General features: G+C 36.6%; 1 long non-coding RNA gene and 1 pseudogene across 6 annotated transcripts in view; one reads left to right on the forward strand and one right to left on the reverse strand.

The window, feature by feature from the left end:
- Positions 1-27,557, forward strand: part of LOC102901572 — a 190,875-nt gene that overhangs the window by 153,827 nt on the left and 9,491 nt on the right. For all 6 annotated transcript variants that reach the window (XR_006593801.1, XR_002740291.2, XR_002740290.2 and 3 more), the window contains 2 exons: positions 17,584-17,684; positions 18,793-18,922. This is a non-coding gene — a long non-coding RNA (uncharacterized LOC102901572). The remainder of the gene's footprint in view (positions 1-17,583; positions 17,685-18,792; positions 18,923-27,557) is intronic.
- On the reverse strand, positions 26,158-26,285 carry LOC111559682 (annotated as a pseudogene).

Below are 27,557 nucleotides of genomic sequence, written 5' to 3' on the forward strand. Positions count from 1 at the left end.
CATTTAGGTTACAGCTGTGTCTTCAACCGGGTGCTACAATGACTCAGCTGGCCTTGGTGTACAGGTAAGGTGGTCTTCTTTCTGGCAAGTGCTCTGGATGGTTTGTTTTATAAGAAGAGGCCAAATATACCCTCAAGACATCCAGTTGACTAGGAGATTCATCTTCCAGACTCTTGGCAGAAGACATACTTCAAATTCCCCTTTGTTCTGGTCTTACCAAGCTCAGCTACTTAACTATATTTACACTTAAGAATGCCTAAAGGATCTTTGCTCCATCCATTTATCAAGATCAAAGGATTCCAGTCTTTCTCCTCAGACATGAGCAGAGGAAAGCATTCATGGTGCAACACACTTGTGTCCTTGAGCAGCTCACCGTGTGGTATATGACCCAGGTCTGAGGTATCAGTCTTGAAGTGCTGCTGAAACTCCTCTCCTTTCTCTGCCACTTACCTGCAGCCTTCTAGTGTGTGGAAGACACCAGCATTAAAATCATTGCTCCTAAACTGTTGTTGAAAATGTGGTATAACGGGCATTAGGAGAATCTGTGGGAGATTCTTACATCTCTGAGCAAGTATGGTATGCTTTTCTTAAGGTACAGAGTTATTTTTAGAATTCTGTGATGATTGTTAGAAATCATATTTCTTCTTTGCTTTGACTGCTAAGTAGCTCAGAACCAAATTTCTAGTACCTATCCAGAAAATAAATGTATTACAGGATTTATCTTGTTTTCCTGCTGTTGTTTTTATTTACTTTTCCTTCCTTCCATTCTCCCTTCCTTCTTACCCTAGCCCCTTCCTCCCCAACACCCACTTCCTCCCTTCCTTCCTTTTTCCCTCCCTCCCTCTCCATCTCTCTCTTTTCTTATGTCTTTTGTATTGTTGCATATATGGATTTATTTTAGCTATCTATAAACATTTTTAGAATGATGTTGGGGTATAAAAATAAGTAGCATACTTCTCTGTATATATATATTCTTGAGAGTAATTGATTATTAAATCTTCCTGCCTTATTTATAGATTTTATCTTGATATAATATTTCTTAAATCTTCTTCTTGCTTTAATATGAAAAAACTTATGATGTTAAAATGTAGTTTAGATCTGCGTATTTATTAAGCACCCATGAAAAAAATCTTGGGGAAGACAATTATTCACTTACTTTATTTAATATATATATATATATATATAGAGAGAGAGAGAGAGAGAGAGAGAGAGTGAGCGCAAGCTTTATTTAATATATATATACTTTATTAATTTATTTAATATATATATATATAGAGAGAGAGAGAGAGAGAGAGAGAGAGATAGACAGACAGACAGAGAGACAGAGAGCAAGCAGGGGAGGGGCAGAGAGAGAGAGAGAGAGACACAGAATCCGAAGCAGGCTCCAGGCTCTGAGCTGTCAGCACAGAGCCTGACATGGGGTTCGAACTCATAAACCGTGAGATCATGACCTAAGGCAAAATTGGACACTTAATAGACTGAGCCACCTGCGTGCCCCTCTACATACATATATATTAATTATATTTATTAGTCTCCCCCCTGTAGAATATAAGTTCTAAGAGGGCAGAATATATCTCATGTGTTTAGCATATAATATATATTGACATATAAAAGGAAATTCAATGAATACTTTTGAGTGAATGAATAAACAAATTAATACTTCATAAATTTTCTAATGCTCAATCATTATGAATACAGCATTTGATTTTTAGTGATGATGTTACACATACACATATATTTAAGAACTTTAATTTTGTACTTATCACTTACATTTAAATTCTGCCTCTCTAGATTGTAATTTTTCAATTAAATATCCATTGCTAATGACATCTTTTCATTAGTTCTCTATAGAAATATGGTCACACATCATAAAGAGGAGCAATATGGCATTTTCTACCCATGTGGAAAGAGCAATTATCCTGAACTAAGCCTAACATTTAATATCTCTGCATCTCTCTGTTAGTTCTTGGGAGTCATCACTATAATTCAGTTGCTTTATTTTTCCTTATATTGGGAAAGAATAGGGAAGTAACATTTACTGAGTGCCTACTAGGTGATAAGTGGTTGCCATGTATTTAATTATATTTATTTCATTAATTCCGACAGTAGTTCAGTGAGGAAAATACTGTTAGCATCCCCATTTCATAGACCAGGCAACAGAGCTCAAAGAGGTGCTATAAATTTCCCACATCACAGCTCCCGGGGATGGACTCTGGCTGTGCGGCCACAGTGTGTCCCTCTGCCATACTGACCTCGACTCCAGGCCATGCTCACCGTTTCTCAAGCATCAGCTCCTTGCCTCTGCCTGGCCCTCACCTTTCTCAGGTCTTCCTTACACAGTGCTTTTATTCTTTTATTTGGTTGGTCAATAGTGTTCCTAGTCATGTGACAGGAATGCCAAACTAAGCCTTTTGGTGTTCAGTGAGTAGCTTTTGCCATTGAGGTTTTTGAGCAGAGGACTGTTTATCCAGGGAGCAGAGGGGAGGTTGTGTGACAGCCGCAGCGGCTAGAGATGCATGAGTGGGCAGGTGATAGTCTGGAGGCTGGTTGGCAAAATAATGGCCCCCAAAATGTCTGTGTCCTAATCTCTGGAACCTGTAAATATATTATATTACCTAGTGAAAGGGTCTTTGCAGATGTGAGAGGGTATACTGGTTTATCCAGGTGGCCCTATTCTAATCACATGAATCCTTAAAAGCAGACAACTTTTATGGATGTGGTCAGAAGGAGATGTGGCTCAGAAGAATGGTCTGAGAAATGCAATTTGAAGACAAAGCAAGGGGGCCAGGTGCCAAAGTATGTAGGCAGCCTTTAAAAGTTGGAAAAGGCAAGGCAAGGGATTCTTTCCTAGAGGCTCCGCAAAGGAACGCAGCCCTGCTGACACCTTGGTTTTAGTCCAGTGAGACCCCTGTTGCACAGAATTGTACAACAGTAATAGTTGCTGTAATTCACTAAGCTTGTGGTAACTGGTTATGGCAGCAGTAGAAAACTAATATAAAGAGACATTTAGCCTACAATGGGTCAGTAGGAATTTCACTCTTCTGCTCAGAACTCTAGCTTTCCCTCCTTCCCACAGCTTGAAATCTCAACCTTCTTGCCCAGTTCTCCAGGTTCTGTGTGACCTGCCCATGCTGCATTTCTCAGTGGTGGCCCCTCTGAGCTCCATTGGTTAGGCCACTTTCCTTTTTGCCCCATGAACCCATGGTGCTCACTTTCCTGTCTGTACATGATGTTCCTTCCAAGAAAGTTACCTGTTCTTCCATTTCTTTTCTTGATTGCATCTGCCCTTTTTGAGCCCTGTCCTTTCTGATCAGCTCCAGTGTCAATGTCCAGGAGATACAGTCAGCACTCCACTATATTCATACATTTCATCTGTGCTGTATGTTACCAAGTTTTCTTAGCTGTTTGACATATTATATCCTATTTTGTATTGGTTGCTACTTTTAAAAAATGCCACATATTATTCTATAGTGTATTAGAAAATGTGATTTAGTGGAAAGATTATGTGCCTAGAGTTCTGAATAAGCACTTTTCTAGCTGTGCACCCTTGGTGAGATATTTAACCTCTCTGAACCTTGGTTTCCTTATCTGTAAAATGGAAGTGGTCGTATCTACTTCACAGGATTTTTCTAAGGATTAAAACATTCCAGAATGCTTCATTCCTCTGCTCCTGGAGGGCAGAGACAATGCCTTATTATTCCTCCACATGCTGTCAACATCCATTACTATGCTTAGGCACAAGGTAGGCTTACAGATTGACCTCTGTTTATTGGCAAACTTGCACATCTTGTTGCAGATTTTTCCATCATTTCTGTACTTTCACACCCCACCACTAACCTTTCATACAGCATTATGTAATGGCTGGTTTAAAAGTTTTAGCTTTTATATCGTCTATTTAATTTCTGGAAGACCTCTAATTTTACAAAATGTTTATGGAGACTGACCTCCAGATAAAACTCCCGTGATTACCCAGGGTTACTCCCCATGGATTCTCTGCAAGTGCCCCATTTTATATTATTTCCTGATCTCAACATACCTAACTCCACAAAGCTGGTCTCCTATTTCTTGATGTCTTTCATCTTTCATTTGATATGGACACCGTTTCAGGTTTATTGCCCATGGATCCAGGTGTTTCTGTGATAGGCCAGGTGTTTTATAATATAGGAGTACTTTCACTGCCTGCATTCTCAAGATTTGAGGGATGCAGGTTATCTGCTTTGGAAACATTCTTTGCTTTTCATGGTTCTCGATTTCGTCTCTATTTCAAGAAACATTAACCCTTGGTTGCTCTCTTTGGCTACCTTTTTGCGAATTTTAGATGTGTTCCTTCCATGGCCCTGACTAGCCAGAAGAGCAAAGTCTTTCATTTCTTCAGGAAGTCTCTGTTCTTCCCTCTTCTCTGATTACATCTTGATGATAACCCTGTCAGGTCTGGATCTTTTGTCAGTGAACTTTGCTTCTTACCATTGTATTTTTATGCTAGTATTACAGTGTCTGACATCTGCTTGGCTTGAACTTGCTGGAAGAAATCTTTATAGGCAAGATGATTTATTGCTAAAAATTGAGTCCCAAGTGTGTCTTAGGAAACCTTGTGTGTGTGTGTGTGTGTGTGTGTGTGTGTGTGTGTGTGTGTAGATTTTAGAAGAGGAGTTCTTTCTTCCTTTGGGGTAATTTTTGCAAAGAGTTTCAGACTAACACCTATTTTTGGAAAGAAGCATTCATAATTCTTTGAGACTATTTTTGTCTCTAGAATGTCTAACAATTCTTTCTCTCTGTATGTGGTCAATATAGTTGGTTCTTAACCTGGTATGCCTGGGAAGTAGTATATAGCAGGCCACTACAGGAATGTCCCCAAACTTTGATCAATGTATAAAATTTGTTTTTGCTAACACTGAGTCATACTGTTATGCTTCTAGGGTGTTGTCTGTCAGATGAATCACTGACTTGAGCAGACTATGTAATGTACTATATAGTGGGATACAGCTGGTGGCATTTAAAAGTATGGCATAATGTCAACCTAGTGCCAAAGAAAGAGTTTCCATTTACTGAAACATTAATTCTTAGCCTCATTCATTCTAAGAGATTGTGGTCAAGGCAGAAAACAGATCTCATAGAGATAGATTGCTGCAAGGTGACCAAGGGTAGTAAGATAAGACACTTTTACAGAGATGCAAAACATGGTTACACTGTGATAATGATGTTTTGTAAATATTGTTGACGTTTTATAATGTTTTTTGTCTTTTTATACTTTCAAATATAAAACCAAAAAAGGCTAATATGTGAGGAATATGTGAATATCTGAATATTCCAAGCTTTAATATGAGCATTCTAAAAGGGAGGAAGGCTTTCTGTGCTATATATTTCAATTGGGTGAAGGAGAAATAGAATTTTGCATTATCAATTACTTTTCAGGAACCTGTGTCCTGATTGCTGTAAACTTTTTGAAAATAGGTGACAATATACTTATAATTATTTCCAAAAAAATGGGACTAAGCATTTCTGAAACATTTTTGTTTCTTAGAAGATGTTCAACTATTTTCCTTGGTGCCCTTCTCTACCGACAGCTTACAGAAGTGGACAGGTGGGCTGGAAACAGCCTTTCTTATGCAAAGCTGTTTATGAACTACCTTTTATACTCATTGCTCCATAAAAGCAAATGTGCAGAGTTCTCTACTAGTAATTTATGATAGCCTCCTCTTAATAATAGAGATAGCAACTGCTTTTACATAAATCAGATTTTGTTGCTCATAAATTCTATGCTGATGTTAACACATTTGTACAAATTTGTAGCAAGAAGGGCTTGCTAGGCATTTTCATACTTGCTTTTCCATTGCACAATACTTTGGGCTTCCCTTTATTGAAACTTCCAGAGCTTTGCACATAGGATGAATTACAATTGGTTTTTAGATTTTCCTGAGGGTTAGAGTTTCAGAAATTTGCTTGATTAATTTATTCAACAAATATTTAGTAAATATTTAACATATTTAGGGAAAGCTCCCAGAAAGTCAAGGTCAAAGGAATGAAGTACCATATAAATATTAAGTAAATATAGCATCAGAGGTCCTCACGGTTTTCTTTGCCACAGTGTTCACCTCATTCAAAGTGATAAAACTCCCTTATGGAAATAAGTTCCATGTTTGAAAATCTCTTGCTTTTATCATTTGAAAAAAAAGTCTACAAATGAGGTCATTGTGATGAACCCCCTCACCAGATGAGGAAACCAGAAACTCTGAGATTATCCCCAAGGAAGTAGAGACTGGTGATTAGACTTTTATCTGAATGTTAGTTTTGCATTTTGACCAGAAGGGTGCACTGTTGTATTTTATTTATTGCTTGGGGGGGGGGGGGGAGAAAAAGAAAACAACAGTGTTCTTTCCAATGAATTTAATTCATACATCCTTGTAATTTGTGCTTTCTTTTGAATTTTATTAGCATTTTAGTTTCAATTCTTAACTTCCTAGGTTCTTTTGAGTCCTTTCTTGAAGGCTCACAGAGAATGGTACCAGCATGCCAAAAACCTGACACAGCAACACTGTTTTACCTGTTCTGGTTTTCTGTCCTCTGAGGGAGGAATTTATCATCTTTGTTACAGATGAAACAGGTTTGGCGGTAGATGCTTCCAGATGTGACGCTCTGGAATGTTCCCAACCTTGACATCTGGGGTTCAGCTAGCTCATGCTCAACTTTCTTTTCCGCTTTCCCGGGCTGAGGTTAATGGGGGTTACATAGTCATCCTCTAGGTGTCATTTAGGCCCCCCGAATTGTTACTGTTGGGATTTTCAATTTTCATAGGAAAACATGTATGTGCACTGTCCCTCCTAACTAGCTCTTTTAAAAACCAAAAATAACATCACAACAACAAAAATCCTTTATTCTGAAAGTTTATTGCTAATGAATCATTGTAGGTAGATCATACAAGAAAGTAACAGGACACACATGAATACTTTTTTCTGAGACTTCTTTGGAGATAAAATTTTGGTCATAGTTACATATGGAGAGAAATGCATGCCTGATCTCAGATTTCTCAAGCATGGAATTGGCACAGTAGACTTCTAGTCCTTTGTTAACAACATTATTTATAGTTCTTCCAAGAATTTTTCCAAGCATACACTATCATGATTTTTAATTAATAACATCTACAAATATGAAGGGATTGCTTTTTAAATAAGTAAACACAGGGGCGCCTGGGTGGCGCAGTCGGTTAGGCGTCCGACTTCAGCCAGGTCACGATCTCGCGGTCCGTGAGTTCGAGCCCCGCATCGGGCTCTGGGCTGATGGCTCAGAGCCTGGAGCCTGTTTCCGATTCTGTGTCTCCCTCTCTCTCTGCCCCTCCCCCGTTCATGCTCTGTCTCTCTCTGTCCCAAAAATAAATAAACGTTGAAATAAATAAATAAATAAATAAATAAGTAAGTAAGTAAACACAAAGAAAATGGTAGTATCAAGTCAGAGGGATAATGTATAAATGGCCCATCATAATCTTACCTGTGTGTAAAATGTAAAGAAAAAGATTAGAAGAAAATATATCTAAATGAGCAACGTGGTTTTCTTTGGGTGTTAGGATTATCGAAGATTTCTTTCTGCCTTTTGACACTTCTGTAATGTTAAAGTTATCTATGTGAGAATAATATGCTACATTTATAATTAGAAAAGAGAAAGAAAAATATCTTGTCCTATACAAACTAAAATAGTCAAAGCAATTTAATCGGAAGCTTCCTAACATCATCTTGTTACAAATACCAGATTTTAACATTTAAAGGCAGAAGTTTTAAAATGTAAGCGGTCATATATATTTATGGATTCAACATTTAAAAATCAGCTTAAACTAAAAAAAATGTCCAATTTCTATGGGATGCTTTGCTATGTACATGTGCATATTGATTTAATACATGAAGTTACCATTTTCATAGTAGCCTCCATTCCTAGTCCGTATTCCACAACCACAGCTAAAGCACTGACACCTATCTGAGTACAATTCAGTAAAATAGCTGGCATCACTCTTTTTTTTGTTTCTCTTTTTCTTTTTGGATTTGGCCAGCTCTTGGACTAAATTAACCCAATCAACTGATGACCTTATGTCATGTATGCACAACTCAATTAACTGCAAATATTTGAACCTATTAATGATCAACCAGTCTCTTTAACACTTTTGCTTCTGTTTCAGTTTTCTGTTATTTTGGTTTTGTAGGTCAAGTGCAAGAGGTTGAGTCTGCAGCTAGACAAGAGCAGTAACCCTTATTATTGGGATGGTCACCACCCGGTGGATGGTAAAAGTTTGATTTTCACCTACATGGGTCCACTAACCAGGCTTTTCTCATCTGGGACTAGGGTGAAGTGAAGGAGGCATTTTTGGATAACATACTTGTGGATAACTCTGGGAATAGTTAATCCATGAATATTTTTCTGAAGACTTTCTTAAGACTTTTATATGTGTTGGTGGGTCAGTCATTGGTGTTCGTACTCTGTTGAAGATGTAATGATGGAATTTGAATCAAAGGAATAAAAATTCAAAATTATGGAAAACACAGTTAACACATCAGAGTTTTTCTTATATTATTCCCATGCAACTCCAATATACCATTAATACATATGTGTTTAACTAGAACATAATTACTTATAGCTGAAGTTTGACCATATTTTAGCTGTAACAAATATGAGGGATATGAAAATCTTTCAGCAAAGGCAGTAAACCACTATGGCAGTATTTCTCATCTCTTGGTAGGAGATTGGGAGTGGAGTGGGCATATCCTTCCAGTAGGATGTGTTTGGGTTAAAAAAAAAAGCATACCCTTCTTCACCCTCCAGTTGAAAACCCTGTGAATTGAGCATTATGGTGTCTCATCTATAGTACATAATTTTTATAATTTGTGTGTACTTAGTTTTATCCTTACTTGGTAACAAGCAAAGAAGAGCTGTACTTGTTCATTTATTTCCTACTTCATTTCACAAAGGCTATGAGACAGTATCTTAGTCATCTTTCTAGCTCTATAGCCTTAGCACCAACCCTTGCACACAATTGATGCTTGATGAATATTTTAGAAATGATATTTGAGATATGTTAATGAGTTAGAAGTTTACCAGAATAAAGAAAAGTCTTTTGAATTTCAAAGACATTTGAGGCATGAATTCAAGTGTGAACAAACAGATGTGGGGTTGAGTGATTACATGAGTTCAGGCTAGTGGTACAGGGCAGACTGTATGTAAGAACTGTCCTGGCTGACCTCACATACCAACCAATAAAGACAGGAACACCATCATTCTTTGTGATCACATTTTATTTCACTTCATTTAGACTGATTATAGTAACCATTTAAAAATCCTCATCTACTAGTTCCAAAATCTGGTTCAGTTTGGAGGAAGAATTGGTTGATTTTCTTTTCTTTTGAGACAGTGTTCCATTTTCTTCATTCTTCACATGATTGGTAATTTTGAATTGTGTCCTAGACGTTATTTGTTAAGCTGTGGAGGTTCTGTATTATGTTATTTACTCTCATGAATATTGCTTCTTTTGTTTTAGTAGGCAATTATGTTGACTGGACTTGCAAATCCTATTTCTTGCAGTGGTAATGTAGACCTCAGTTCAGATGTTTTGTCACTAGCTGAGCTGCTTTGAGCCTGTTCCATGGTTGTGTGGTTCAAGGATCAGTTAGAAATGTAGGTGAGGAATTTGACAATTCTTTCTCTAGGTCTTTCCCTTCCAGGATCAACCCACTACCTTCTGCAGTGATGGTTTCCCCGGCTTTATTTTTCTGGTTCTCAAGCCAGAAATACTTCAATGTTCCTAATTGCACCCTCTTAACTTGCCCCCTTGCCTGCTGGTGTCAACTACACTTAGCTCCAGGCTAAAGGCTGTGCAGATAGGGTGTTTGTACTCTTTTCTGCTCATTCTCCATGCTGTAAAGGTTGTCACTCTTTGTAGTATATCCTGGTGTTATTTTGTTTGTGTGTGCAGGGGTATTGTTGCATAGTCTCTTAGTCTTCATTCCCAGAACCACAGTCTTTTTACTTGACTTTAAAAGAATTATTATGGCAATACATATTCACTTTAGAAGATTAAACTTTAATCTTTTCACCTGTAGATAATCACTGTTAATATTTTGAGGTATATACTTCCATTCTTTGTATATGCTTCAGAATTATGTATATACACATGTAAATACATATATATAAATACATGCAGACACAAAAGGACATAAATAAACAAATATTCAATGGGATCACACTGTTTGGTAACCTGATTTTCTTACTTAAAATACCATATGTCTTTCCATGCCTGTAAATACACATTTATATTATTATTTTATGGTTGTTTTGTTTTTTAATTGTATGGATACATAATTTATAACCCAATCACGTATTGTTAGGTGCTTAGGCTGTCTCCATTTTTCATTGTTATAAATAATTCTTTTAGGCAAACATCCATGTTCACATGATTATATACTTTATAACTATTAATTGAATTGTTTTATTAGAATACATTTCTAGTAATGGTATTTTGCATCAAAGATATATACATTTTTAAGGATTTAAATGCATTTTAACAAATAAAGATTTGTCATAATTTATTCTTACATAAAATTGTAATAATTTATTCTACTGTAGTATTTGTAGTAGGCTGAATAATAGTCCCCTCAAGTATCAAGTCTTAATCTTTGGAACCTGTAATGTTACTTTATTTGGAAAAAGTCTTTGCAGATGTGACTAAATAAAAAACCTAAGATGGAGAGATTTTCCTGGATTCTCCAGGTGGATCCTAAAAGCAGTCACAAGTGTCTTTATAAGAGAGAGGCAGTGGAAAATCACAGACAGAAGAGGACAAGACAGTATGACCACAGAAGCGGAGATTGGAGTGATGTGGTCACAAACCAAGGAATACTGGCAACCACCAGAAGCTGGAAGAGGAAAGAAATGGGTTCTCTCTAGAGCCTACACAGGAACTACATGCCCGCCAACATGTTGATTTTGGCTCAGTGATGCTGATTTGGTACATCTGGCCTCTAGAACTGTGAGAGAATAAATTTCTTTTGTGGTAAACCACCAAGTTTTGGTTATTTGTTGCAGCAGCCACAGGAAACTAATGTAGTGTATGAGAATGAATAGTTTCTTCTACGCTGTGGAAATCCTTTATGGTCTTTAAGATGAAATTGAACCTTATTTCATGATTCTTTGAATTGTGACAAATTTATTTTTCTTGCCTATTTTAAATCCTTGGTTTTGCAGTTTTTTGATGCAACAGCCAACTTGAACTTATTTCTTTTTGAAATGCAATACCTCCTGTTTTCACAATTCTGTCTCTGATATAAGAATCTAATAAGGATAGCCTAAAAGTAAAGAGATTAAACTTAAGCTATTTCAGTTCTATGTACATTGTTCTGTAATTTTTATCAGTCTTTATTAAGTTCATACCATTTCAGTCATAAGAACATTTCTAGAAACAAGTATTTCCTCTTTTCAGAAGTACAAATTTAAGCTTCTGAAAGATAAAATATGTACTTAAATAATTTGTATCTATTTTCATTCTCTAAACATTTTGAAAGATTCATCTAAGCAGAAAAGAACAAAATAACTTTAAGATAGTTTAAAAAACTATTTTCCACTGGAGACTACCAAATTATTTCTCTCTCACATATTCTCTCTTTTTCTCTCTTCTTGACACAAACATATACACCACACACACACACACACACACACACACACACACACACGCGCCCACGCCCACCACCACCACCACCACCACCACCACCATAAATACACAAATGGGATCACATGTTTTATACTTTCAAAATGTAGTATTTTATGCTTTGCTTTAAAAATGTAGCATTTTCTTTTTTTCTTGGCTTCCTTTTCCTTCTTACTTTTCTCCCATTCCCTTGTCCCACATCACCAAACTTTCCTATCTGGAAAACCCATGTTAACAATCTGGTATATATCCTCTTGTATTAGCCTTAGTGGTCATATAGTCATGAAAAAACATGACTATATCATTGTTTGACAAAATGACTAGATCATTGTTTGACAAAAATGGGATTATGATATTATACAATACTTTGTGTAACTTTAAAAATTATTTAATAATACTCATGGATATTCTTCTAAGTCTATTGGTTTAGCTCTAATTCATTTTTTTTTGATAGAGGCATAATAGTCATTAATGTGACTTGACCAGTTAACCTCCTCTTATTGAAGGGCACCACTTACTTTGTAATATTTTGCTACCTTGAATAGTGCTGTTATAAATATTCTTGTAAATACATTTTTGCATATGAGCACTTTTATAGGGGAGATTCTGAGGTATAGGATTGCTAGGACAAAGGCTATAGATAATTTAGTTTTAATAAGTACTGCCAGACTGTTTCCAAAAAGGCTATACCAATTCATATTTTCATCAGCAGTGTAGAGATATGTCCATTTTCCTCTCATCCCTGCAAGGAATGGACATTACTACTCTTTCATTTTTGCCTTTACACTAGGTAGAAAATATTGTATTGATTATTGTTCTTTTCCTTACTTTTAATGAGGTTGAGTATTTTTTTATATGTTTGCAGTCATTTGGATTTGCTCTTTCCATATTCTTTGACCCTTTTTCCATTGGGATATTTAATTTTCCTGTTGATTCAAAAAAGACACTTGTGTATTATAGATTTTACCCCACCAGCTCTCATTTCTATTGGAAATATATCCTCAAATCTATATATGTTTTTGTGGACTTTGTTTATCATATCTTTCTCCATACAAATGTTTAACAATTATCTATTGTGTGGGTTCATCTATTCTTTTGTTATCTCTGGGTTTTCTGTCTTTATTATAAAGGTCTTCTATACCTTCTAGATTATACATGTAGTCTTCTAGATTTATTATGTTTTATTTTTTTATGGTTTAGTCTTTATCTGAGATTTATTTTTGTTTAAGTTGCAAGAGAGAGGTCCACCTATGTTTTCTTCCAGATGAATAACCAACTTGGTCTATGTTGTTTAAAACTGTTCATTCCTTTTTTAGCTGAACTAAAATAAAATTTCTGATATATATTTAATCCTCAAATTTAGAGAAATCTGGTTGTGGATTTTCTGTTTATTACATGGACTACCCAGTGAATACGTTGGTGCCATTATGATATTATTTTGATTACAATAGAGTATTAAAGTTCTAATATTTGTTAAGACATGCAATCCTTTATTCTTCTTCTTCATCTTTTTCCTAGTTCCTTCTGGGCTTTTTCCCCCCTCTCTTAGATCTAAACTTTAAGGTAAGTGGATCTAATTCTTAAAAGTCTCTCAGTTCTGTTTTAATTGTATTAAATCTATATATTAAGTTTTGGATTCTTTTGGTGGTTTTGAAATCCTCCCATTCAGGAATGTCACACTTCTTTGCATTTATTCAAAGAGATATTGACTTCTGTATATTTATATTATTCAGCTCTTTGATAACTTCATTAAATTTAGTGGTAGTTTACTAGAGTCACTTTGGTTTATAAGGCACAGAATCCTATAATCAGCAAATAAGGGGGGGCCTGTGTGGCTCAGTTGGTTAAGCGTCCAACTCTTGATTTCGTCTCAGGTCATGGTCTCATGGTTTGTGAGTTCAAGCTGTGCATTGGGCTCTGCACTGACAGTGGGAAGCCTGCTTTGGATTCTCTCTCTCCCCCCCTCTCTCTCTGCTCCTCCCAAACTCATGCTCTCTCTCTCTCTTTCTCTCTTTCTCTGTCTCTGTCTCTCTCTCTCAAAAAAAAAAAAGCAAAACAAAACACAAAAGGCTATTATCTCTTTTTTCCCCAATATTTATACCTGTTATTTTATCTTCTTGCTGTATTTTATTTTTTTGAACTGCCAAGTTACTATTAAACTAAAGATGATAAAAGTCACCTCAGTATAGCTCCCAACTTAAAATGGGCTTAGTGTTTCATAATTTAGGAAATTATTTTTCAGTCATTGGTAAATAAACTTTATCATATTTGAGTCATTGGTGTGTATTCTGTTTTTATTTAGCTTTTATGTCAGAGATAGCTGCTTAGTTTTATCTAAGGCCCTTTCAGCAAACATTGATATTATCATGTGCTTTTTCTTCTTTAATTTAATGATATGATGAATTTATAATTTTAGATTTCCTGATATTGTCACTCTTGAATTCCTATAATATACTTTAGTTGATCATGTGGTATTATTATTCTTTGCTGCATTGTTGGATTACATTGCTAAGATGTTTTTTCATCATTTCATCCTTACTCATGAATTATACTGGTCTACAGTTTTCTCCTATGTGGTTTGCACAAGCTGTACTTTAAAAATATCTGTTAAAAATATTTCGCTAATGGTTTTGTTAATCAAGTACAGAGTCAAATTTTGTGAATGCAAGTATTCATCCAACAAATATTGATCAAGCTCAGTTCCAAGCCAGCTTTTTTTCTAGGTGCTGGTGACATAGCAGTCAACAGCACAGATATATACCTTGCTTTGTGGGGTTTATATTTTAATGAAATGACAATATTCCATTGAGACATAAAGATATCATTAAGTTTAATTATTTCATTTAATTCCTCTCTGTCCATATTTATTTTTTTGTGTACCAGGTTTGTTCAACTCTGAAAAGGTTCACTACTATTTTAATTTACCAAGCTCTGCTTCATTTGTAATATATTTGTTTCTTATTTTAGATGCTGTATTTTTTGATGCCTATAGATTTATAACTGTTAGATTATGTAATTGTACTACATGATATTCTCTCTATATTAGATTAGTCTTTATTAATATTAACATTGCTGCTGCTTTTTCTTTTGTTTGCTTGTATTAATCTCTTATAAAGTGATTTTCAGGCTTGGTTTCTTTTATTTGGGTAAATGTAGTTGGGTTTTGTTTTATACCCTGATATGACTATCTCTCTTCTTTAATGTGAGAATTTGGTTTTGCCATATTTAGTATTATGACTATGTAGTTGATGTTATTTCTTTTATGCATTTATTTATTCACTTATTCAGCACACATATGTTAAGTGCCTCCTACGTATCAATGTATTCAGCAATGAATACAACAGATAAAAATCCAAACTTGTGATATTTACATTATAGTTGGGAGCCTAAAGATAATAAATATAAAAATCAGAAAAATATTGAGTATATTAGAAGGTGATAGAAGTTATGCAGAAAAAAAACACAGTAAGATTATGGGCAACATTAAGAAGGTTATAATTTTAAATAGAGTGGACAGAGTGGGTCCCCCTGAGAAAAAGACACTTGAGGACAGAATTGAAGAAGATGAGGAGGTGAATCAAGTGGGATCTGAGAGTATAGTTTTCTAGGCAGAAGAAATGGCATTCCGTCAGATTTTAGTGTGTCTGGCATGTTCAAGTTACACATCAGGATAGCTAATGTGGTGGGTTTGGTAGAGAAGGAGATGAAAGGAAGACTGTGAGGCTCAGAGAAGCTTGATAATTATTGAAAATTATTTTTTTTTAATGTTTATTTATTTATTTTTGAGAGAGAGCCCAATTTGGGAAGGGACAGAGAGAGAGGGAGACAGAATCCCAAGCAGGCCCCCGGCTCTGAGCTGTCAGCACAGAGCCTGATGTGGGGCTCAAAACCATGAATTATGAGATCATGACCTGAGCCGAAGTCGGCTGCCTAACTGACTGAGCCACCAAGGCAACTGATAATCATTTAAAAAGGAATAAATTAGGAAGCCATTGACAATTAAAGAAATGTATTTAACACATTTATAGAGGTATATATTTGCATAAAATGAAATGTACTCTGATGAGTTTTAAAACATTTATATATTTGTATAAATACCACTATTATAAATATATAAGGAATTTTTATTAACCAGAAAGTTAATAACCATCTTAGTCAATAACCAGATCCCATCCCTGGCTTCAGGCAACCACTAATCTTTTTTTTTTTTTTTTTTCTGTCACTAAAGATTAGATTTGTCTTTTCAGATCTTTATACAAATGCAATCGTATAGTACCCTCTGGCTTCTTTTGCTGAGCATAATGTTCTTGGAATTCACCCATGTTATATGTATTAGAAGTTACTTTTTTATTGCTGAGTAATATTCTATTGTTTGAGTATACCTTAGTTTAATTAGCTATTCGGTGTGTGAAGGACATTTGAGTTATTTCCAGTTTTTGACTATTATGAATAAAGCTGTCAAAAATATGCATATACAAGTCTTTGTATAGACATATGTTTTCATTTTTCTTGAATAAATATCTGGGAGTGGAATGGCTGGGTCACATAGTAAGAGCATATTCCACTCTATATGTGTTATTTTCCAAAGAAATCAAACCATTTTGTATAAGCAATGCTGTAGAGTTCCTGTTGCTCCATATCCTCATCAACACTTGATAGTGTCAGGCTTTTAAATTTTATTTACTCTAATGCATGTGGAGTGGTATCTCATTATTTTAATTTGCAATGCCCTGATAATTCATGATATTGAGCTCCAACTCATGTGCTTCTTATTTATTAATGTATCTTCTTTTGTAGAAATTCTGATCAAATCTTTGCCTATTATTTTTATTGGTTTGTTTGGCTTCCTTTTATTGAATTATAAGAATCAATAAAAGTCATAGCATATGATTTGTATATATAGTCCTTTGTTGTGTGTGTGTGTGTGTGTGTGTGTGTGTGCATGTGTGCGTGCATGTGTATACATGTATATACTAATGGATAACTAACTATAGCCAATGTCACAATAAATGAAATAATATGTAACATTAACATATCAATTAAAAATGCTAACTCCTATTTGGAATTAAGTTTTTAAGAATAACTTCTGGGTCAGAACAATTTCTCATTACAGTGCTGTGATTTTTAAAAGCTAGACAGCCAGTTACTGTGCAACACTCATTTATGTCTACATATTTTGTAACTCACAGTGCAGAAGTATTACTGCAAATTCTTTCACTTCAAATTTTATCATTAACTCTCCACTGGTTACAAACTAAAGAGTTTAATTTTACTTGGCATATATCCTTCCATTCCCTTTGGTTGGCTGAAAATGCATAGCGTGGCCATGTTATCCCTATAGATGTTATATATTACAACTCACACTGTTCCCTCTTTCAGCTCTTCAGCTCAATTGATCTAGAATTACTCTGACTATCTATCTAGCATGACCTTCTGAATTTTCACAAGGATGAAGTTCTATGTCAGAGCCTAAAAAGATGCATTTACCATTTTAGCTACTTGTGGTCAATAGGAAGATTTATTTTCCCAAAAGTCACTTAATTCCACCATAATATCTTCTTTACCTTAGGAAGAACAACAGTGTATTTCTTTGTGCTCAGCTCAGCCTGCCAGCTGAGTCCTTCTCTTATGCTGTTTCTCTTCCACATCCTCCTTCCTGTGTTTGCTTAGTGTACAAATACCAGAAACCAACCTTTCCATCTCCTGTGAATTAGAAAATATTATCACAGCCAGGGTATTGTTGAAAATTAAATTTAACAAATAAAAGTGTAGTGAAGTTTTAAATATAAATCAGACACATCCCTAGGATTTGCTTTTAACTGCACACCTTCTAAGAAATTATATTTTTACTCCCAGCAAATTACCTAGGAGAAAAAAATGACAAGAGTAATCTATTTTTTTCACAGCTGGTTGGTTGGCCAGAGTTTCTCATCAAGGAGTACATGCTGTTTGCTCCCCAGATGGACAGCCTGGATGAGCTACAAATCCACAGAGCCTGGGACACAAGGTGGAAATTATACTGCCAGTGCTTTTAATCTTGCACAGCTCTGCACACTCGAAATTGCAAGTGGCCCATTTCCAAATGAACATCTATTGGGACAATATCCTATATCTTGTCAGAATGAGTCCCATTAAATCCTCAGCTGGAATTAGACCAAAAACTTGTAATAATTATAGGAAACTTATTAAAAAGTTGAAGCCCTAGACTGTGACAGTGAAAACACTTAGGCCACATTAACAGTAATTGAAATCTCTGTGAGTATTTCTTTTCAATCAGTTCTTGTTGATGGCCCAGCAAAGAATGCCCAAATGAGAAGGTGTGAAACCCAAACACCCAACTTCTAAGGTGGTAATTATCTTTTGTTTCATTACAAAATGTAGCATTGGAATGCTAGTGAACTGATCTCTTGGGAGCCAAGGCACCTGCCAGAAGGCTGTCCCTGGCTCCCATCATGAGCTTGGGTCTTGCCACTGTGTCCACCAACAGGATGCAGTCTCCTTGGGCCTGTGCTTCACGTCATGGGTCTCCTTTCCTCTCTCTTCTGCCACTCTACCTTGAAAACGCACTGCTTCCCCTAGCAAGTCCTGAATGTTAAGAACAAGAGTATTAAATAAATAGCTTTAAAACCTGGCCTAGTGAACATTTGGCTAGTAAGTTTAGGGCTTTGTTTTGAAAGCAGAAAATATTAAAGTAATCTTTTCTGCATTTCAATCACAAGGATGAATCTACTTTCAATGTGATTCAATCTACTTTCCTCAGATGGGAAAGTTTGTAAAAGGAAAAATTTCAAGTTAGACTTTTTCAACTTGTGTTTTGAGTCTCTTTTTTCAGCTTGTTTTTCAGTAATTTTTACAATGAGGAAGCAGTACACCTGATCATGTTTGGCTTCTCATTTCTGTATTGCTAGGGGTGATTCTTGGGCAACCTTAATTTTGATTTGTTTTGACTTTTATAGCTCAGGATGACTTAAAGAGATAATTTGGACTCTTGAGAGAGGAACTATAGAGAAAAAGACCCTCAAATTTTGGGCTCATGGAGGGTATAGACCATTCTTAATGGCAAGTCTGATTTATAGAGTGTATCTAGTGAATGCAATTGTATCTACTTTTTACAGAAATTCCAATTCTCAACAAATGCTGCAAGTAGGTCAAACCTTCACTGGAAAACCAGGTTGGGTTGCAGACACCAGATGACAGGAGGGGCAGTGACAGATTGGAGTGACCCAGAGTACCGGAACAATGATGGTGAGAGACTTAAAACTAGATTTTGTGTGCAGGGGTCAAAGAGGGGAACTCTGGGGAGTCCCACTGGGGAAGACTCACTATGCATGGCTATAGAGGGCAGAGGTGTGACATGAGGGTCAAAGGAAGGACACCCAGATAGGCTGTTGTCCCAGAACAAGGAGAATAAGCGGCCAAAGATGAGAATGCATCCTATTTCTGTCAGTGTTCAGGGAAGGTCTGGGCAATCAGTTGGAATTACGGTGGAGGTGACTTTTTCAAGTCTGAATGATTGAAGGAAATAGAAAACTCTAGGTCCCTTCCAATTCAAATGTGCCATGGTTTTATAAGAATCCATTTATTTGTTTCAAGAGGATGAGACGTATTTTGTAATTAGTATCATCCAAATGAATGCCAACACTCTATAGGAAAACCATTTTTCCTAAATACGTTACAGATTCTACTGTTATGATCTTCATAATGTTTTTTTTCTTAGATCTTATGATATCAACCCTACTTTAGTTAAATTTAAATTTATCATGAATTCTAAGGTAGCTAAAATTTAAAGAATTTACTTCTGAAATGATGGATCATAATGAAGAAGATAATACTCCCCAACCACTTTAAACACTTAAAAACATAAGATATTGTATTTTGAAGGGTGGAGAGCATCTTTAGAATGGATTCAGAATTCCCTATGCAACATTTGTGATCTTTATATTTTATGTTGTGAGAGGGTAGTGACAATATTAGTACATTTTCTGTTACTTAAAATAGGCTCCTGATAGAAGACTTAAGCTCTAGAACAGAATTGGAATCTCTGTCTTCTTAGCTAATACATTATTCTTAGATTGTTAAATGATAGCTATAATAAAATGATACTTCAGGGCCCCAAAATGAGTTCTTGTGCAAAGCTACAATAGGAAAGTATTGAGTGACAACACAGAAGATCATTAACTCTATTTTCATTGAAACCAATAGCTGTAATGTATTTCCCTGTACAGTGAGCTAGTGTGCCCTGGCCTGATTGTGTTCAGAGGATTGATTAATGATAACATCTTAATCTTGCCTCCCTAAGTATGGGGTGTGAAGAAGGGAGGAGGTCTGGGAAGCAGTGAAAATGGCAGGAGTATGGACAAGAGAGTTAAGGGACAGAAGATATACCATTACTTCTTACTAGACATTGTTTACCTTATACTTTTTTTTATTTAAACATTTATTTTTTTATTTTTATTTTTAATGTAATTTATTGTCAAATTGGCTAACATACAGTGTGTAAAGTGTGCTCTTAGTTTTGGGGGTAGATTCCCGTGGTTCATCGCTTACATAAACACCCAGGGCTCATCCCAACAAGTGCCCTCCTCAATGCCCATCACCAATTTTCCCCTCTCCCCCACTCCCCCCATCTACCCTCAGTTTATTCTCTGTATTTAAGAGTCTCTTATGGTTCGCTTCCCTCCCTCTCTGTTTGTAACTATTTTTTCCCCTTCCCTTCCCCATAGTCTTCTGTTACATTTCTCAAGATCCACCTGAGTGAAAACATATGATATCTTTCTCTGACTGACTTATTTCACTCAGCATAATATATTCCAGTTCCATCCACGTTGCTGCAAATGGCATGATTTCATTCTTTCTCATTGCCACGTAGTATTCCATTGTATATAAACCACATCTTTGTCCACTCATCAGTTGATGGACATTTAGGCTCTTGCCATAATTTGGCGATCGTTGAAAGCACTGCTCTAAACATTGGGGATACTTGTGCCCATATGAATCAGCACCCCTGTATCCTTTGGATAAATTCCTAGTAGTGCTATTGCTGGGTCATAGGGTAGATCTATTTTTAATTTTTTGAGGAACCTCCACACTGTTTTCCAGAGCGGCTGCACCAGTTTGCATTCCCACCAACAGTGCAAGAGGGTTCCTGTTTCTCCACATCCTCTCCAGCATCTGTAGTTTCCTGAGTTGTTCATTATAGCCACTCTGACTGGCATGAAGTGATATCTCAGTGTGGTTTTGATTTGTATTTGCCTGATAATGACTGACATTGAGCTTTCATGTGTCTTTTGGCCATCTGGATGTCTTCTTGGTTCAATTGTAAATAGGATCCGTTTCCTGATTTCTCCATTTGTTCCTTCATTATTGGTGTATAGAAATGCAACTGATTTCTGTACATTGATTTTGTACCCTGTGACTTTGCTGGATTCATGTATCGGTTTTAGCAGTCTTTTGGCAGAGTCTTTCAGGTTTTCCATGTAGAGTATCATGTCATCTGTGAAAAGTGAAAGTTTGACTTCCTTGCCAATTTTGATGCCTTTTATTTCATTTTGTTGCCTGACCGCTGATGCTAGGCCTTGTAACACTATGTTAAACAACAGTGGTGAGAATGGACATCCCTGTCGTGTTCCTGATCTTAGGGGGAAAGCTCTCACTTATTCCCCATTGAGGATGATATTAGTTGTGGGCTTTTTATATATGGCCTTTATGATGTTTAAGTATATTCCTTGTATCCCAACTTTCTCGAGGGTTTTTATTAAGAAAGGATGCTGTATTTTGTCAAATGCTTTTTCTGCACCTATTGACAGGATCATGTGGTTCTTATCCTTTCTTTTATTAATGTGATGAATCACATTGATTGATTTGCAAATATTGAACCAACCCTGCAGCCCAGGAATGAATCCCACTTGATCATGGTGAATAATACTTTTTATATGCTCTTGAATTCAATTTGCTAGTATCTTGTTGAGAATTTTTGCATCCATGATCATCAGGGATATTGGCCTGTAATTCTCCTTTTTTGTGGGTCTCTGTCTGCTTTGGGAATCAAGGTAGTGTTAGCTTCATAGAATGAGCCCAGAAGTTTTCCTTCCGCTTCTATTTTTTGTAACAGCTTGAGAAGGATAGGTATTAACTCTGCTTTAAATGTCTGGTAGAATTCCCCAGGGAAGCCATCTGGCCCAAGACTCTTATTTGTTGGAAGATTTTTGATAACTGATTCAATTTCTTCAGTAGTTTTGGGTCTGCTCAAATTTTCTATTTCTTCCCATTTAAGTTTTGGTAATGTGTGGGTATCTAGGAATTTGTCCATTTCTTCCAGGTTGTCCAGTTTGTTGGCATATAATTTTTCATAGTATTCCCTGATAATTGCTTGTATTTCTGAGGGATTAGTTGTGATAAATCCATTTTCATTCATGATTTTATCTGTTTGGGTCCTCTCTGTTTTCTTTTTGAGAAGTCTGGCTAGGGGGTTGTCAATTTTATTTATTTTTTCAAAAAACCAACTCTTAGTTTCATTGATCTGGTCTACTGGTTTTTTTTTTTTTTTTTTTTTTGGATTCTATGTTGTTTATTTCTGCTCTGATCATCTTTATTATTTCTCTTCTTCTGCTGGCCTTCTGCTGGCCTTGGGGTTTCTTTTGTTGTTCTGCTTCTAGTTCCTTTAGGTGTGCTGATAAATTTTGTATTTGCTATTTTTCTAGATTCTTGAGATAGGCCTGGATTGCAACATATTTTCCTCTTAGGACTGCCTTTGCTGCATCCCAAGAGTTTGGACTGTTGTGTTTTCATTTTCATTTGTTTCCATATATTTTGAAATTTCTTCTTTAATTGCCTGGTTGACCCATTTGTTCTTTAGTAGGATGTCTTTAATTTCCATGCATTTGGAGGTTTTCCAAACGTTTTCCAGTGGTTGATTTCAAGTTTCATAGCATTGTGATCTGAAAGTGTGCATGGTATGATATCAATTATTTTATATTTATTGAGAGCTGTTTTGTGACCTGTATGTGATCTATCTTGGAGAATGTTCCATGTACACTCGAAAAGAATGTGTATTATGCTGCTTTAGGATGACAAATTCTGAATGTATCTGTCAAGTCCATCTGGTTCAGTGTATCATTCAGGGCCATTGTTTCTTTATTGATTTTCTGTCTAGATGATCTTTCCATTGTTGTAAGTGGAGTATTAAAGTCCCCTGCAATTATCACATCCTTACCAATAAGATTGCTTATGTTTGTTTTATATAGTTGGGTGTTCCGAATTTGGTGCATAAACACTTATAATTGTTAGCTCTTCTTGATGGATAGACCCCATAATTATGATATAATGTCCTTCTTCATCTTTTGTTATAGCCTTTAGTTTAAAATCTAGTTTGTCTGATATAAGTATGGCTACTCCAGCTTTCTTTTGACTTCCAGTAGCATGATAGATGGTTCTCCATCCCCTCACTTTCAATCTGAAGGTGTCTGCAGGCCTAAAATGGGTCTCTTGTAGACAGCAAATAGATGGGTCTTGTTTTTTTTTTAATCCATTCTGATACCTTATGTCTTTTGATTGGAGCATTTAGTCCATTTACATTCAGTGTTATTATTGAAAGATATGGATTTAGAGTCATTGTGTTATCTGTAGGTTTCATGCTTGTAGTGATGTCTCTGGTCCTTTGTGGTCTTTGCAACATTTCACTCGCAGAGTCCCTCTTAGACTCTCTTGTAGGGCTGGTTTAGTGGTGATGAATTCCTTCAGTTTTTGTTTGGGAAAACTTTTATCTCTCCTTCTATTCTGAATGACAGGCTTGCTGGATAAAGGATGCTTGGCTGCATATTTTTCCTATTCAGCACGTTGAAAATTCCCTGCCACTATGTTTAGCTTATACTTAAGTTTTCTTTTCTTTATTGCTGTTATCCTCCCTGTCAGCCACCATGATGTCTTGTTTGGTTTTTGCTTGCATCATTGAAGATGCATAGGGAATAATCGCTTCTCCTAGTTCCTTCAGGGGGTAAAATTAAAAAAAAAAAATAGTGGTGTTTTATATTCATTTTCTATTGCTTTCTGCACAATTATCACAGGCTGTGTTTGGTTCTTGACTCAATTTCTTTTCCTAGTCTCTCAGTTATGACCAAGAAGAGAAGAGCTTTCTCTGGTGCCCTGGCCTCACTTATAACCTGGGTGAGCTCTGATTTTCCTTGGCTCTTTTTTTTTTCCTTTAAAGTTTATTTATGAGAGAGAAGTGGGACAGAGGGGAGGATAGAAAGAGAAAGAATCCCAAGCAGGCTCTGCATTGTCCACACTGAGCCCATTGTGGAGCTTGAGTCATGATCTGTGAGATCATGACCTGAGTCAAACCAAGAGTCAGATGCTTAACCAACTGAGCCACCAGGTGCCCCTCATTTGCCTTGACTCTTAAGTGCAGTCGGAATCCACTTTCTTTTTTTCTTTTTTAAAAATCTTTATTTATTTTTGAGAGAGAGGGAGGGAGAGAGACAGAGCATGAGCAGGGGAGGGTCAAGAGAGAGGGAGACAGAGAATCTGAAGCAGGCTCCAGCTCTGAGCTGACAGCACAGAGCCCGACATGGGGCTTGAACGCACAGACAGTGAGAGCATGACCTGAACCGAAGTCTGAGGCTCAACCTACTGAGCCACCCATGCTCCCCTTTTTTTTTAATGTTTATTTATTTTTGAGAGGGGGTAGGAAGGGGCAGAGAGAGAGGGAGACACAGAATCTGAAGCAGGCCCCAGGCTCTGAGCTGTCAGCATAGAGCCCAATGTGGGGCTCAAACTCACCAACTGTGAGATTGTGACCTGAGCTGAAGTTGGATGCTTAACTAACTGAGCCACCCAGGCGCCCCAGACTCCACTTTCTTCTCTAGAGCTGATCCTTGGGGGGCCTCACTTACACTGGGAACCTAAATGCTGGGAAGAGTTTGAGGCCAGATTTAACAATTCAGAGGCAAGGGTCAGGTTTCAGTGAAACTACTCAGGTGGCTGTGCAGTCAGAACTTCCAGTACCGTTCTCGCCTGTCCAGTTACATTCTGCTTTGGGTGGCTGTTCTGACTCCCAACTTCCTTTACTTTTCTGCCAACCCCCACTCACTAATGAGAAACCCAGTACTTGCACACGGTTCCTTTTCCAACAAAGAGTCTTCCAGTGGGGTGCCCTGTGCAGACTTACCCACACTTCCACATGTCCTACTGTCTTCCTTCCACTGAAGTCTGACTTTGCTCTCTCATAATCTGAGAGCCTCTTTGGTGATTGCAGAGAGTGGTGGATTTGCTTTCTGGATAACACAGCGGCATGTGCTCATCTGAAGGTCATTCTATACAAATGGATTAAGTAGTGTATTTGTTTCCATTGGTGCTGCAGCAAATTGCCACAAAGTTAGTGGTTAAAACAATACAGATGTATTCTCAGAGTTCTGGAAATCAGAAGTCCCAAGTCAAGGTGTTGGCAAGGTTGTGCTCCTTCTGGAGGCTTGAGGAGAGAATGTTTCCTTCCCTTTTTAACTTCTAGAAGCTACCCGCATTTCTTGGCTTCTTTTTTTTTTTCTTTAATTACTCCAACCTCTTGCTCTGTCCTTACATCTACTGCTTACTCTGATCTCCAGTCTTCTCTTGTAAGGACCTTAATAGTTATATCAGGCCCACCTGAATAATCCTGGATAATCTCCTTGTCACAAGATCCTTAACTTAATCATACCTGCAAAGTCCTTTTTCCTGTTCCAGGGATTAGAAGGGGGACATCTTTGAGTGGCATTTATTCTGTCTGTCGCAAGTAGTATTCAGTGTAGACGCTCTTTAACTCGGTATTTCTCAAAATGAAACAATATACAGACCCCGTTTTAAGAAATAAAATTTTATAGACTCTGCCCTGTGTTGACTTATGTTTATTAGTTTGTTACATGAATGCATAAAAACATTAAACTGCTTATAAAAACCTCGCGTTTGTAGCTCTTCTACAAAAATAAAACTGAAACAAATTTACAAATTAAATACAATACATAAAGTGCATAAAATTCAAATTAAGTACACTAATTTAATACAATAGATGATATGGTTTCACTGAAAGTGGAATTGCTGAGAAAATTTGAGCATGGTGCTGACCATGGGCATTGGGTTTCTCCTGAGTATAACATGCCTGTCCTACCTGTTGTGTGATGACTCAGTTCTTCCTTGTTTTCCCTCACAGTTGTTGTTCATAGAGGATTCTCTAACATAATTTGGCTTTTACCTTTCTTGAACACTTGCTCATTTCCTCACTTGCCCGAGACAATGAAAATATTACTGTGGATCCCAGTAAAAATACTGGCTCTGAATTTGCACAGCAGTACTTGACTAGGTAATGGTCATCCAGGAGATCCAGAGTATGCTTTCTTAAAAAAGAGGATTATTTTTTAATTGAAAAACCAATCATAATTTCTTACAGAGAATTCATCAGAGGGACTCTGCCTTAACTCTGACGTTAATGGTAGAAATCGTAAGCAGTGGAGGAAGCATTTTTCATTGAGAATATTCTTTTATGTAAATCTTACATCACTTAACTTTTAACTTTTTTAATTAGCAATAATTGCACCTCGGATAAACCTCATTGGCTACAATACTGCCACTGCACAAAGCTTAACTTTTAACTTTTTAATCTTTGTACAATACACTAAAGCTCTTGAGGGGGTATTTACAAGACTGCTTTTTCAATAGTCTGTGACTATATATTTGATGGGGGAAAAAAGTAGTTTAGAAAGGAGAGAGTAGGGGATAGACAGAGTGAGAGGGATGTAAGGGATGATGAGTGGATGAGAAACTGATTATATGAGAGCCCTGGTTTCCATTATGCTGAACAGTTTGGCTATTGGGTTACATAGTCACCCAGGAAAGAATTTAAGTGTCCTCATAGTCTGGAGAAGGTATGGGCTCCCTGTCCTGGCTGTAGTTCTTTCTATAATCTGACCCTCACAAAGCTATTATTTCCTTGGTGTTCTCCTCCATTAGTGAAGGTTGGTAGGATGTGATTTCACAAGCTGCTTCTGGACCAGAATTCTCCTGTTTGCTGAGCTCCATGCTGTTCTGAGAACATCAGTTACAATGCTATCTGCTTTCTTCTGGGAAAATTCTAGTCTGCAGTCAGGTCAGTGAAGGCAATTAGAGATCCTGGGGCTGGTAGGATTGCACACTGCCGTATCAGTCCTTATGAAATTCATTGGCTCCTAATTTTTAATTTGTTTTGAAAAAAAAAAAAGACAAATTTACATTTCCTTTCCCTACTGCTGTCATTCACACTAGAAGGAATTTTATGTTTTCTTTGTGAAACAAAACAATTCTGTAGTGGAAGAAAGGAATCTTGGAAAAACATCAGCAAGGTATACACATTTTTTGCTCTTGCATTTGGGTTTAGCAGCTAAGATATACCCCAAATTATTATCTACCTAAGACTTATCACAAGGTCATAATCTCATCAAAATCCTATCCGCTACACAGAATTGCCCGAATTCACTTCCTGTTGGTAAATTTACTCACCAATTTTATGTTTTCAACTCTCAACTTCTTAATAGAATGTGGCATTTGGTTTTTAAGACCTGATCATTGCGATGTAATTACAATAGAAACATCTTGTTGGTGTGCAATGGGTGCACAATATTTAATGAATAAATAAACAAGTGAATGATGCTAAAAAGCTGGTTTTTAAATCTTAATTTCATGGATTGCTTTGATGCCATTGTATGATTTTATTATAAGTAGATTCTACCAGAAACCAAGGGAGAGTTGGAAAGAGATGGAATGGGATGAGGGTGTGGTGAAGGAGGAGCAGGTATGATGCTTTGGTGTTACGTGCTGAGATTTTTTTTTTTTTTTTTAGAGCACAGAAAATAATAACATGACAAACATTATATTCACC

This window comes from Felis catus, chromosome A2, assembly GCF_018350175.1.
Source record: "Felis catus isolate Fca126 chromosome A2, F.catus_Fca126_mat1.0, whole genome shotgun sequence".
In the NCBI taxonomy this organism is placed as follows: domain Eukaryota; kingdom Metazoa; phylum Chordata; class Mammalia; order Carnivora; family Felidae; genus Felis; species Felis catus.